The sequence below is a fragment of the Quercus suber genome, unplaced genomic scaffold, assembly GCF_002906115.3.
Source record: "Quercus suber isolate HL8 unplaced genomic scaffold, Cork oak 2.0 scaffold_117, whole genome shotgun sequence".
NCBI classification, from domain to species: domain Eukaryota; kingdom Viridiplantae; phylum Streptophyta; class Magnoliopsida; order Fagales; family Fagaceae; genus Quercus; species Quercus suber.
In genome coordinates, this window is record NW_027069582.1 from 1,443,119 (window position 1) to 1,456,748 (window position 13,630).

The following is a 13,630-nucleotide window of genomic DNA, read 5'->3' on the forward strand; positions in this document are numbered from 1 at the left end:
ACCCAACCCTACAACCTTTATTCCAAAATCAAACCAAACCTTTGAAATCATAAAAAACATTAGCTCAAATCAAATCCCAATAATCAACCTAGCCCAAGAAATCACAAAATTAGCTCAAAACAGCCATAATGATCAAATAAAACCTAATAAATCACAAAAGCAACCTAAATCCTATGAAATCACCAAAATCGATTCTCCAAAAATCCACAAATCTTATCTTCATCCCGACCACCATGTGTTGTGGCTGAGTCACCTACAATACCTAAAAAATTTCCACGGCCCCACCAGAGATGAACGGCATGAGGAGGAGCTTCAATGGTAAATGAATAGAAATCGTTCCTTTCTCTCACTTTTTTTGGTTGTCATATTGTTTTGTTTGCTACATTTAAAATGTAGATCTAATTTTTTTGGTGGTTGAGTTTAGGATGGGTTTATACTTTATAGTCTAAAATCCAAAACTTGGATTTGTAAAAATCAGATTAAATTTCTTTATTTTTGCAATTTTTAGCTTACTTTCATTAAACAATAAGTTTAAGTAACCAACTAATTTTGACAAAAAAAAGTTATATGTGCTTAGATGGCAAGTTGTTAATGGTAACTAAAAAAATGATGTTAATAGTAGGTCAAGTTGAAAATCAATAAAAATTTGTCAACTCAACTATTGTAAAAATTGTTCTGTTTGTAGAATTTTTCTTGATTAAAATTGTGTTTATTATTTAATGTGATTTGGCAGTTTACATGGCATCCTAGCTAGCATCGAGATTAATATTTAAATATCGCAGTTAGTTACATTAACTTTTTCCATCTACCACTTAACAAGAGAGCCTATTTTGACACAATATTAAAAAATTAAGGACTAAATTGACAGATTTAAACATTTGGGATCATTTTCATATATAAAACAAACGTTATGGGCCAAAATGATAAATTACTCTAAATGATAATATAAATGAATAGTAACATCTCATATTTGCATTATAAGGGTTAGGGATGGCAATTTCTGCCCGACTCGCGGGTACCTGGCTCGGCTTGACCCTAATGGGCTGGGTTTTACCCGACTTGATAAGGAATAGGGTCGGGTTTGGGTTTAAAAAAAAAAAACCCGAATCGGGTCCGAGTCGAGTCTGGGTTTTTGTAAAAATCCAGCCCAAACTCGGACCCAACCCGACCTAGTTATATATAATTTTATAATTAGTAAAATATCCTCATATATATATATATATATAATGTTATAAACCCTAAAATTTCTATTCCTCATCCTCATTCATTTCAGCTCACACAGCCCGCCTCTCTCATCTCTATTCTCTTCAGTCTCACTCACAAATAACAATCTCACTCACTCTCAATCTCACCTTTGGCCAACTACCCAACCTCTCACCGCCAATCCAAGCCTTCGCCACCGTCCCAAGCTCTGTTAGTGTCACCACTCTCCCTCAAGCGACCTCACCGACAAGCACCTCAAAAGATCAAGCACCTCTCTTCACGGACCTCACCTCGTCGGACCCTCCTCCACCTCACAAGGCCACAACTCTCTCATCTTTCTCACCTCGTTGTGAACTCAAGCTTTTGCACTGAAAATCGTTCATTTTGTTCAAAGAATCAAATTTGTGTTCTCTAGTTTAAGTGTTATTTTTGTTGAATAGGATCGGCATGTTTGATTTGATTTTGTAGGGTCTATATGTTAATTCTTGTTTTTACTTTTGATGTGGGAAAATTTTGTAATTAAAAAAAAAAAGGGTTTTCGATCTGTTCAGATCTGGGTTTTCTTAAGTGTACCCTATTGTTTGGTTGCTGAGAAAATCAGTATCAGGCAAACATTTTTTTTATTTTTTTATTGGGCAACGGAATGGGCCCTGATCTGGCAAAGCTTAATGGGCCCCGCGGGGCCCGTGGGGCCCAACAGGGGTAGGTCCAGGCCCTCGAAAAAAAACCCGTTTAGTAAATAGGCCAAGTTCGAGCCACGGGTCTTGGCCCGCGGGTCGGGTCTAGATATGGAAAAACCCGGCCCGAACCCGACCCATTGCCATTCCTAATAAGGGTATCCCTCATGCTCTCTATTTAGAGGCTTAAGATATAGGGTAAGTGAAGCATTTTGTTGTATATTTTTCTTCTTAGGGCAATTATATTATTTGTAACACCTAGAAAATAGGTATAAGGTTAGGAATTATGTATGTAATCGTTCCTATTCATCCGTCGGTTTTTTATTGTCTTGATTTTATGGTGTTTGCTTCCCAATTTCTCCCAAAGAGCAAGCTTAATTAGGTTTGACCCAATAGTTCGGGTATGGACCTCACAAATGATAAGACTTAACTTCATATGAGAGAGATGTTACATGCTACTCATGCATTTAGTACCAGCCCAGCTTCACTTCTCCCAGCATTTATCTATTTATTTTATTAGACACCCATCTCGTATAGGGTACGTGATCTGTTTTGGCATCTTCAAATGCAACAAATAGTACTAGGTTTTATCTTTTAGAGGTCTGATCATGTTTTTATCTACAAGGGNTTAAACCCTCTGTTTCAAGCTAATGGTAACCCCAATTTAAGGGCCCATAATTCAAAACTTTGGCATGTCAATGGCATGGGATATGCAAGTAAAATTTGTTCAATATAATCGGCAAGCTCAAAAGACAAGGGAAAAATAAGATGGTTAGAGTTATGATTAAATTCATTATTTTTAAACAGCTAAAATTTTTTAGGCAACCGGTAATTTATCAAAAGATTAAATCAATTAGCAACAAAGAAAGATCAAATTCCTTTAGGGGCCCTTGAACTATGTTGTGGAGTGGTTTGCAAGGTAGCCAATAGTACATCAAAAAAAGAATGGTTTGGCTATCTCCTATAGGCCACAGGAGGCCTAGCTTAAGTAGCTTTCTTCCTCATAGGATAGGGATAGCCCTCCAAATGTGGGAATAAATTGTGGGTTATGACTTGAAGGTAAAGTATGAGGGGAAATAAAATAACACAATTTTAATGTTTATCATACTTTTCCAAGCTAGATTCAAAAGAAAAGCATCACTATTTGTACGACTTGGCCTTATTCCGAAACCCACAAGCCTTTTCAGTTTAGTGACTAGCCCAAAAAAATACTTACTAACATAGAAACATTATTTACCAATTTGAGCTCAAATTGCTCGAGTCACAAAATCTATTACCTTTAATGTTCAATCATAAACCTTGTTTCAATGCATCTACAATGCGAAAGAAGCATAACATTTTTATGCCAACAAACAACCTCTGCTCCTTTGAATCATGATCCATTGATGTTCATTTCTTCAAATTTATCGAACTTTAAAAGTCTTGAACATTACTTTGAAAGCCTCTACAAATCATTATTTCCAATTCTTCATAAATATAATAAGCTTGTTGGGAATTTAAGGGGAAATTAATGGAAAAACCAAAAATTTGAAGTAGGTTTAAGGGCACAAATCAATCGTTTTCTTTAAGATAATATTTTACCCTACTCAATTGAGTTTGGTAATGAATTCCAAGTGAATCAACTTAGGAATACAACCAAGTCCAGATTCTACATGTAAGTATCCTGAAGAATCTTGTGAATTTATTTCTATGGTGGTCAAAAAAATTTGTGCTTTTAAAAGCCATAAAATCTCTCAAAAAACTATAAATAATTGAAAAAATATTGAGGGGTACAATATTACTTGAATTTTATACTAGGTGTAACCAACTCATATATAAAAGGAGAAAAATGTATGTATGTGGGCCAAAATGGGCTTTTACCCATTTCTCACAAATTTTCCAGCAAAATGCCTAATTTCTGAAACTAATTAAGGAAATGCCCCTGTTTTGAAACTCAATTTTCTAAAAATCAAGTTCCAAATGTAAAACTCAATTTTTGGAACATTGAGTTATAGCAAACGTGGACTTAGGAATTTTTTTTTTTTTTTTTTGGAACTCAATTTCCATGTAAAGTACTTGAGTTCATGGAACTCGAGTTTCACTTTAATTTTTTCAAGGAACTCGGAGTTCCATGAACTCGAGTACTTCACATGGAACTCAAGTTTCAGAAATTTAAAAAAAAAAAAAAAATTTCAATTCGCTATAACTCAATTTTTAGAAAATCGAGTTTCAAAACAGGGCACTTCTCTGATTAGTTTCAGATATGGGGCATTTTGCTGAAAAGTTTTAGCGAAAGAGGCAAATGCCCATTTTCTCATATGTATGTGTGTATATATTTACACTAGGTGTAACCAACCCATATATAAAGGGAGAAAAAAATGAATGTATGTATGTATGTATATATATATACACACACACATACATACATTTTTTTTTTTCAATTAGGTGGAAGATATATATAGGTATAATTTTTTTTTTTCATTTTTTTTACAGTTACACCTAAAGGAGAAATATTTGTGGAAATTAATATATTCAAGACTTGCCTTTTAGGTTACTTTAAAAAACTAACAGAAAAATAGAAGTAAAAAAACTTCCTCTACTGGAACTATGGTAAATCAGGGTCTCATTTCACTCCCTCTCACAATCCTTTCCGTTCATATCTTTTCTTACTAATGAATTCCTGTGTTGCTACATTAGAAGAGAAGGGAGCCGCTTTGATCAGAAAAACTTGTAATCGTTCTATGTATGAGTACACACTTTCATATGTGTCTAAGATGTTTGACAACACTAGTGAGACCACTAACCCGACATTGTGGTTGAATTGTTGGGCTTTGTGAAGTTTAGTTGTATTTGATCCGAATTATGAGCCGATTCGAAATAAAAGTACTACTGTTTTAAATGAGATTTTTTCTAAGACTTAGTCTATGGAGAGGAAGTTAAATATTGTCTTGTGTAATTATTTTCTTTAGTGCATTTTTTTTTCTCTATTTTTGCATATCACAGAACTGAGAATTTCATATATATTTCCTGCATTAACATGAAAGAATGTCATGATAATTACAACTTTGCAGTCTTTGAAATCTCTCAAGCTTTCGATCTCTTCGATAAAGGGTTACGTGGTGATGCATCTAGGAAAGTTGGTTATGCCAATGAAGCCGCCTTTCTCTGTCGTAAAAGTGGCGTGCCACAATTTGCCGAAAGAAATAATAAGGTTGAAAAATTCACTTTACGACATAATTTGCTTTTGTATCCCATTCCTCATAAGTGATTGTTGTTGACAATAATTTGTGGAGTTCAATATATATCTACTTCTGTTTGCCAAAATATGCATTTTTTTTTTTAATAATTCATGATAAAAGTGGTGGGCAAATTTGATAATGTAATAAAATTGTTGTGGAGTTTTTCTGTGTTTCTAAAAGGACCTTATATTTGTTCATCAAATTAATCTCAAGAAACTTCCAATCTCTCCTTAATTTCTAGGGAATTCTTTATACTAGTTCTCTAAAAAAAGGAGGATTTGTTTTATTTTTTGTTTTTAAGAATTCAATTGTTGGAGGAGGGTCAAATTTGAACCTAGATTGTTTTCATTAGAAGCACTTGTAAAAAGTTGTAGCATCTTTTCATTTCTCTATTAGAATTATGATGAATAAAATCATACTTCTCTAGCTATCCATTCCTTTTGAATTCATGTGTTTCTAAATGAAGACAAGAGAAAGGAGTCTCTTTAACCAAAGAACCATGATTAGCGTAAACAAAATTTGTACATGAGTGTTGGGTCAAATCTATTTGGGTTATATTTATGTACGTTGGCACACATGTGATAAAACCAAGAGAATCAATATCTACCAAAAAAGGTGTTTTAGTTTGATAGAGAAACAAAATATTTCGGTACCAATTAAATGAAAAAAATTATGCTATGTAATAGATAAATAGAAACATTCATCTCACAATTTATAGGTCGATCACGTCCAAAAACCGTTCATATATATAAAAGAGGAACTTTATATATACCGTTAGTTACATTCCACTAAACTACCAATCTATTAATTCATCTTTATTTATATTTTTTCCTCTATTGGATATTGAAAATTTTGTAACATTCAAATGCCACTAAACTGCTAAGTGCTAACCCACTTAGTATGCATTTGGATAGAGCTTCTTCTCCTTGTGTCTGCGTTTTGTTTTTTTTTTTTTTTTTTTTTTTGGAGATACGCGTTTCTTTGGCTCTGGGCACTGGGTTTTGTGCACTATTCACAGGACTCACAAACCTCTTTTTCAACAAAACTTTCATTAAAAATGGGTCCACGGCACTATTACACATTTAAAATTATTTTACTACAATGGTTTCAGTTTTTAACAAAATAAGCAGTATCCAAACACACATAAATCTTTTTTTTTTTTTTTTTCCTTTGTCACATAACTAAACTACATCTCAGTTCCACCAGTTTCCTTGCTTGCAAGCCCAAACCAAATGGGTATGATGCTATTATGGTATCGCTCAAATAAGATATATATATATATATATAGTATGTATGTATGTATGTATAACATCTCTCCTCTCTCGTTCATTTTTTTCATCATATATTGGATTTGTAGATGTTGGAAACTTTCTATAAGCATTCAAATGTCAATAAACTACTAATCCATTAATTCTTTTTTTTTTTTTTTTCTTTGTGTTATATGAATTATTCCTTTAACAAAAAAATTTCTTATGTAACGAATATATAAAACATTCATCTTACCATATATATATATATATATATCAACGAACCCAATATATGTGTACCATAGGAATATTACAGGCATCGGTTGCATGCTAATAAAGTATCAATATACTATAATTCTTCTCTTTTTTCTCTATTGGATATTGAGAACTTTGTGAACATTCAATACCGCCAAATTACAAATCCATTAATTTATTTTCATTTTCTACTATATCAGATTATGGATTCTTTGGATATAGCACACTCTATAAGCATTCCATCTCACTAAAGTACTAATCCAATATTATTTTTTCTTTGTCCTCTATCACATTTTTCAAATATTTATTTTTTTGAATAACTTGATATCTCTAAACTACTATTCAATTCATATTTTTATGCGTGTGTTTGTTATATGAATGACTCCTTTAAACAAACAATATATATATATATATGAGTTGGGTTCAAATTATACCTAGTGTAATTTGAAATAATGTTACACCTCTCAATATTTTTTTAATTGAATGCGAATTTTAACAAATCCACCACTGGATTACATATCTTCATGCATTCTCCATACTTGCAAAATTTCAAGATGATTAGATATCCATAGTAATGTTATCAATCAATTGTTTAAATCAAATTGTTATAGTTTAAAATAATGAGTAAAATATGAGATTATAGATCGAATGATAAATAACGACTGATTGGCATGAATATTGGTATGCATGTTATGAAGATATAATCTAATGGTGTAATTTTTTAATAATAAATTCAATAACAAGTTATTGAGTGGTATAATATTACTTAGAGTTACACCATGTAGTAATTTCTTCAAATCATTGGATTGCGAAATTTTTTTTAAGCATCCCATATCACTAAACTACTAATCCATAATTTTTTTTTCTTTGTAATATATTAGATTTGTAATATACGGGAACCTCAGTAAGCATTCGATATTTTTAAACTACTAATTCATTAGGCATTTTTTTTTCTTTCTATGTGTTATTATATGAATGATTCTATCAAACAAAAATATATCTTATTTAACGAATATATAAATTATGAAACATTTATCTTAAAAATCAAACTATGGACCCAAAATTAGAAAGAAAGGAAAAAAAAAAAAAAAACTTTGGACCCTATACATATGTTCGAGAGAAGTTTATATTCATCAATTCCATATCACGAGACTACCAATCTACTGAATTCTCCTAATTTTTTTTTCTCTTTATTAGATATCGAGAACTCTGTTATCATTCACTATTTCAAAATTACAAATTCTTATTATTTTTATACAAGATAGAAAGATATTTTTACCCTAATCTAAGTGTATATATGTATGGAACTCCTTTCTAGAGACTTAGACCTTGACCCATGCTCTCCAAATCCATTAATTTTTAACTCTTCTTTGTTGAAATCAAATTCTTCAAATATGGAAAACTATGTAAGCATTCAATGTCAATGAACTACTAATCCATTAATTTTTTTCTCTTTATCAATTTCGGGTATTGAAAACTCCATAAAAATTCAATATAAATTATGTACATAATTCACTATGAAATTTTAAAAAAATTCAAACTTGAGGCACTAATCCATCATATGGGTCTTGCACATAGACAAATTTTCATGTAGAGTCTCTCTTTTGTTCTCTCTCTCAAAACTTGTACTAAGACATAAAGAAAAGACACTATTTTTACTCTCCCTCTTCGCTTATACATAGAGAAACTTTCGTTTCTTTATTATTCCCTCTCCTCTCTCTTCTCTCTCTCCCTTTTGGTCTCGCAAATTCACACTAGTACACCCATGAAAACTTAGCTCTGCCTTCAACAAGGTACTCTTTTTTCTCTGGTTCTTTTTCAATATTATGTTTGGTACTTATTTGGGTTTGTTTTATAATAAACTCTTATAATACTTGTGAATCAATGCATAACATGAAAACCCATTTGCCCAGGCTTTGTTTCTCACGTGGGTTTTTAGAACTTTCAAGCTTTTCCATGGAGGTTAGTGAATACTCAATCTCTCTTTCTCTTTACTTCAACTGCATACTGTTTATCTTTTGTGATGTCACTATGTGCATTGTTATTGTCGTTTATGTTCATAATGTGTTTAAATATGAGTTAATTTTATGTGAGATCAATGAGAATTGTTGATATAAACTTTGGGTTCTCAATGGTCGGTTTTAATGTTTTCAGTTTACTTGTAATTGTTTGGAGTTTTGGTAACTTTGCACGAATAAACTTTGTTTTGGTTTCAGTCTTTTGTTTTGATCATTTACTCTGTTTGTTTGGTTTGATTTCAATTTTGTGAACATGTTCAATTGTTCTTGGTGTTGAAATCATGTTTGACAATGGATCTGGGGTTGATTTTTTTTGGTTCTGGGTTGGTGACTCTAGATTCTCTGTTATGTTTGTTTTCCTTTGTTTGCTTCTTGTGATTAAAAGTTTATTGTGCCTTTAGTTCACGTATTTGGAATGTGGTCTTTGCTGCATGATCACTATGAGTATATGTACAATACTGTGTTTACAGATTGAGCAAGTTGGGGTCTGAAGAGAGAGAGGGAGAGGGTTATTGTGTTGATCATTCTAGAAAAGATGATTAATGGGGCTTTGTGTTAAAAATTGAAACCCGGATTTTATTGGATGCTCAACAAAATGATCTTTACTTGCAATATTGATGGTCATAGATGGAGCATTCCTCTAATTTGATGGCCAAGAGAGATGATTTTCTTCTTTGATTTAATTTATTTTCATTGATTAAGAAAGCTTCTATTCTTCTAATTGTTTTCCAGTTTTTGCATTCTTGAGGGTTTCCCTTCTACTTGTTGGGTGCTTTACTATTTCTGGATAACATGAGAATTAAAGAACTGCAATTATGTGCATGCCTGTGTTTGTACGTCTGTGCATATAGGCATTATCAGAGATGGCATTATCAGAGAAATATCATCTAATGCCAAGAAAGGGTTATCTATTTTTGCTTCTTTTAAATTTCATCATTTTCAAAACCTGGTTTTTAAACCATTCATGTATGTCATTGTTAGATTGTTATCTGGTTTCAGTACTACTGGTTAATAGCAAGTTCAATTTATAATGTACATCTGGATCATATGTATTTGAGCACATCCTTCGTATTTCAACTTTGCCTGCTTGTAGTCCTTACTGTTTGTTTTTTATTTATTGTATATTTTTCTTTCTTTATGTATAGCAGATGGAGTCACTTCAGCTGGATCATGATGGTAACTGCTTCGAAGAAGCATCAGATAAGCAGTTACTTCCTCCAGGATCTCCAGAGGAAAGGGATATATTTGGAGATCCACAGGTGAATACCAGAGTTGGCGATGATTATCAAGTGGAAATACCTTCCTTAATGACAAATTTGAGCATGCTCAGCTTCTAATGAACCCTATTGATTCTAGGAGTTACAGTTGATGTTTCCCACTCCTTTTTGATGGGTTTACCCATCCCAATCATGTGGGTTCAGGAAGTGAATAAAATTGAAGATGGAACGTGGGAATTTGTTAGTAATCATGATGAGTCAGGTAACCCAAATGTGCAAGTCAAAGCAAGAAACAGAAAAAGATTCATCTTAAGTTGAAGAAGAGATGTACTGTAAATAGTCTTGAACCCTCAAATGTTCTTGGATTGGACCATGACAAGGAATCAAGAACTGCAGGTGTTGGAAACATGGTGGCAGGGAAAACAAGCTTGGTTGGAGTGCATAAAAGCAAAAGATATTACCCAGTTCCAGGTTCAAAATCTGACCCCTGGAGTGATGCTGAAGTAATGGTTTCCTCCTTGGTTTTATATATTTGGGAAGAATTTTATATCGATCAAGAGATTTATACAGAACAAAGAGATGGGGAAATGCTTTCATTCTACTATGGGAATTTTATAGGTCTGATCGCTACCGTAGATGGTCAGACTCCCGGAAGGTTAGAAATAGGAAATGTATAACCGGACGGAAAATATTTACAGGATGGAGGCTACAGGAATTGTTATCTCGCTTGCTTCCTCAAGTCCCAGAGGAATTTCAAAGTACTTTGGTGGAGGTACTTCAAGTTCTCTTCTATGTTGTCATAAATCCTTTATGTTTTGAGTCATAATGACATACAATTTAAAATATGGTTAGTAACTTAGTAATCTTATTGGAACTGAACTCACATCCTTTTTTTTTGCATTGGGCAATGAGTTTAAAAAGCATCACTCCTCTGCAATATATGAAGAAAAAAAAAGTCTTTGTTTTCATTTAGTACTAAGTGTGCATAATACCATCTTGTACTCATCTGTTTCACTTTCATTCAATAGATTTACATACTGGTTTTCTTTATTTATTCTTCTGCAAATGACAATGCTGTGGATAACTTAGTGCAATTGTTTTCATTGGAAGTTTGTTTCACCAGTCCAATTACTTTTAATACATAATTGAACAAGGCTAGAAATAAATAAGAGCAATGCAAAAGTATGACAAGTTCCAAATTTTAAAATAAATAAGAGCAATGCAAAAGTATGACAATTCCAAATTTTAAAATAATAAGATAAAAGCAAATATAGTGAATACATATACTAATTAGCAATTAGTTTCTCTTCTTCTAATCTTTGGCTATAACTTTTATGTTTCACCAGTCCAAAAATTATAAGCTTTCTGCATAAAATCTTATTTTCTTATAATTAGATATAGAAGTTGTGTAAGAAAGTTTTGGGTCACTATTTTAGGGATCCAGATTGCAATGTGCCACAAAAGAGCTCATGACTTGAATTGCCTTTCAAAAGAGGTCTAGATTAAGATAATAGTTACCCTTAAGTCAAAATATCTTCTTGCTATGGGACTAAAGGAAGGCTTACATACTCAACCTTTGCACAGAAATATCATCTTGCTATGGGAGGAACAAGAAGATGGGTGTACTCACTGACAGCTGAACAATTGTACTAAACCAGTTCCATCTAAATCTAGTAAATTAATGAGGATAAAATGCTGCCAGCATTTATCATTATTTGATGAATTACTAAGGAAAGAGTTCTATAAGTTGGAATTAAGAATAGAAGACAAGTCAACCATCAAGAGTTGGTGAGACATATGGTTATATAAACTAATGAATTAAGTTTGAGAATTAAAGGAAGATTGTTGTGGCTAGAATCAAGATTTTAAGAATAGAGTTTTCAGAATGAGGTAAAATACTTAAAGGAAGCCTTGGTTCTTTAAAATTGTTCTTGCTTTGATAGCTTAGTCTTAGATTTGGAAAGTGTTCAGTAATATTTTTAAATATAGTGAGGGTTTCAAATATATCAGTTGATATAGGACAGCATTGATCTTTAGACTCTTCAACAATTGTTTAAGAATTAAGGGGGTCTAAAATCCACAACTTGTGGGAGAACCTTTATGTAGAAGGATTATTGCCCTTTAGAATTCTATACTATGTGAAGTTAGGGAAGGATTCCACGAAACGATGATATAGCATTCTCATGATATGCGTCAGATATTAATCACATCTTAATAATCCGTGGTTTGGGTCTGAAGTGGTGATTCACCTTTTCTGTACCTAATGGTTCCTAGAAAATAAAGCTCCCCTAAATGTTCATTTAGGAATCCTCTTCTATAAACATTATAGGCTACTTATGTCCTCTTCTTTAAATATTATGAGGCCATCTTAATCATCTGTGGTTTGGGTCTGAAGTGGTGATTCACCTTTTCTGTACCTAATGGTTCCTAGAAAATAAAAGCTCCCCCTAAATGTTCATTTAGGAATCCTTTCTATAACCATTATAGCTGCTTATGTCCGCTTCTTTAATATTATGAGGCCATCTTACATTCCGTGGTTTGGGTCTCGAAGTGGTGATTCACCTTTTCTGTACCTAATGGTTCCTAGAAAATAAAAGCTCCCCCTAAATGTTCATTTAGGAATCCTCTTCTATAACCATTATAGGCTGTTTATGTCCGCTTCTATTAATATTATGAGCCATCCATTATATCTGTATCTGATCGGCTTTCATGAAAAGAATATTGTATCTTGTTGCAAAAGAATAATCCATTATGCTTGTGATCTGTAGGGCTCTAAGTCATTTGCAGAGGGAAGAACTTCCCTAGAAGAATTTGTCTGCTCTTTGAAGTCAACTGTTGGCATTCACATTCTTGTGGAAGCTATAGGCATTGGTAAGGGGAAGGAAGATCTCACGGGCCTTGCCATGGAGCCTGGAAAGACCAATCACATATTTCAAGTTTGTCCTAACCTACCAACTGGCAAAGCTTGCTCCTCTCTTTCATCCAGTGAAATACTGAAGTTCCTGACTGGAGGTTTCCGGTTGAGCAAAGCCCGGTGTAATGATATTTTCTGGGAAGCTGTTTGGCCCCGTTTGCTGGCTAAAGGATGGCATTCTGAGCAACCTAAGGATCAGGGTTATGTAACACTCAGACATTACCTGGTTTTTTTTGCCTGGTGTGAAGAAGTTCTCGAGGAGGAAACTTGTGAAGGGAGACCACTACTTTGATTCTGTTAGTGATGTTTTGAGCAAAGTGGCATCTGAACCAAAACTTCTTGACTTTGAAGCTGAAGAAGCTACAGTCAGGAGCAGCACTGAGGATGGATGGGTTCCAGAAGTGACATCAGACCCAGATGATCCATCCAATTATCAGCGCCATTGTTACCTTAAACCCGAGTTTCTATTTGCAATCAGAATGGTATGAAGTTCACTGTTGTTGATACCAGTTCAGTCCATGGAGGAAAATCATCCAATGTGAGAGAACTGAGATATTTACCAGTTGAATCCAAAAGGACTTCCAAGCTCTTCAATCATTTGAATGATAATGAAGGGAAATTCTTAGAATTCTTGATGGATATGAGGTTTCCGCTACAGATATGCCATTGAACATTGAAATGAATATAAAAAACCCAACCACACTGAGGGTACAATTGGTGAAAAACGTCCAAATGGCATGAAGTTCACTGTTGTTGATACTAGTTTGCTCCATGGAAAAAATCATCCAAGGTGAGAGAACTTAGATATTCACCATTTGAACTCAAAAGTAATTCTGAGCTGACACTTTTTTGAGAGAAACTGAAGGGACCTCAGAAGATTC

The 13,630-nt window shown here is 33.3% G+C and overlaps 1 pseudogene; it reads left to right on the forward strand.

Moving 5' to 3' along the window:
* The first annotated feature begins 8,199 nt into the window (after positions 1 to 8,199).
* Positions 8,200 to 13,359, forward strand: LOC136068483 (uncharacterized; annotated as a pseudogene).
* The last annotated feature ends 271 nt before the right edge of the window (positions 13,360 to 13,630 follow it).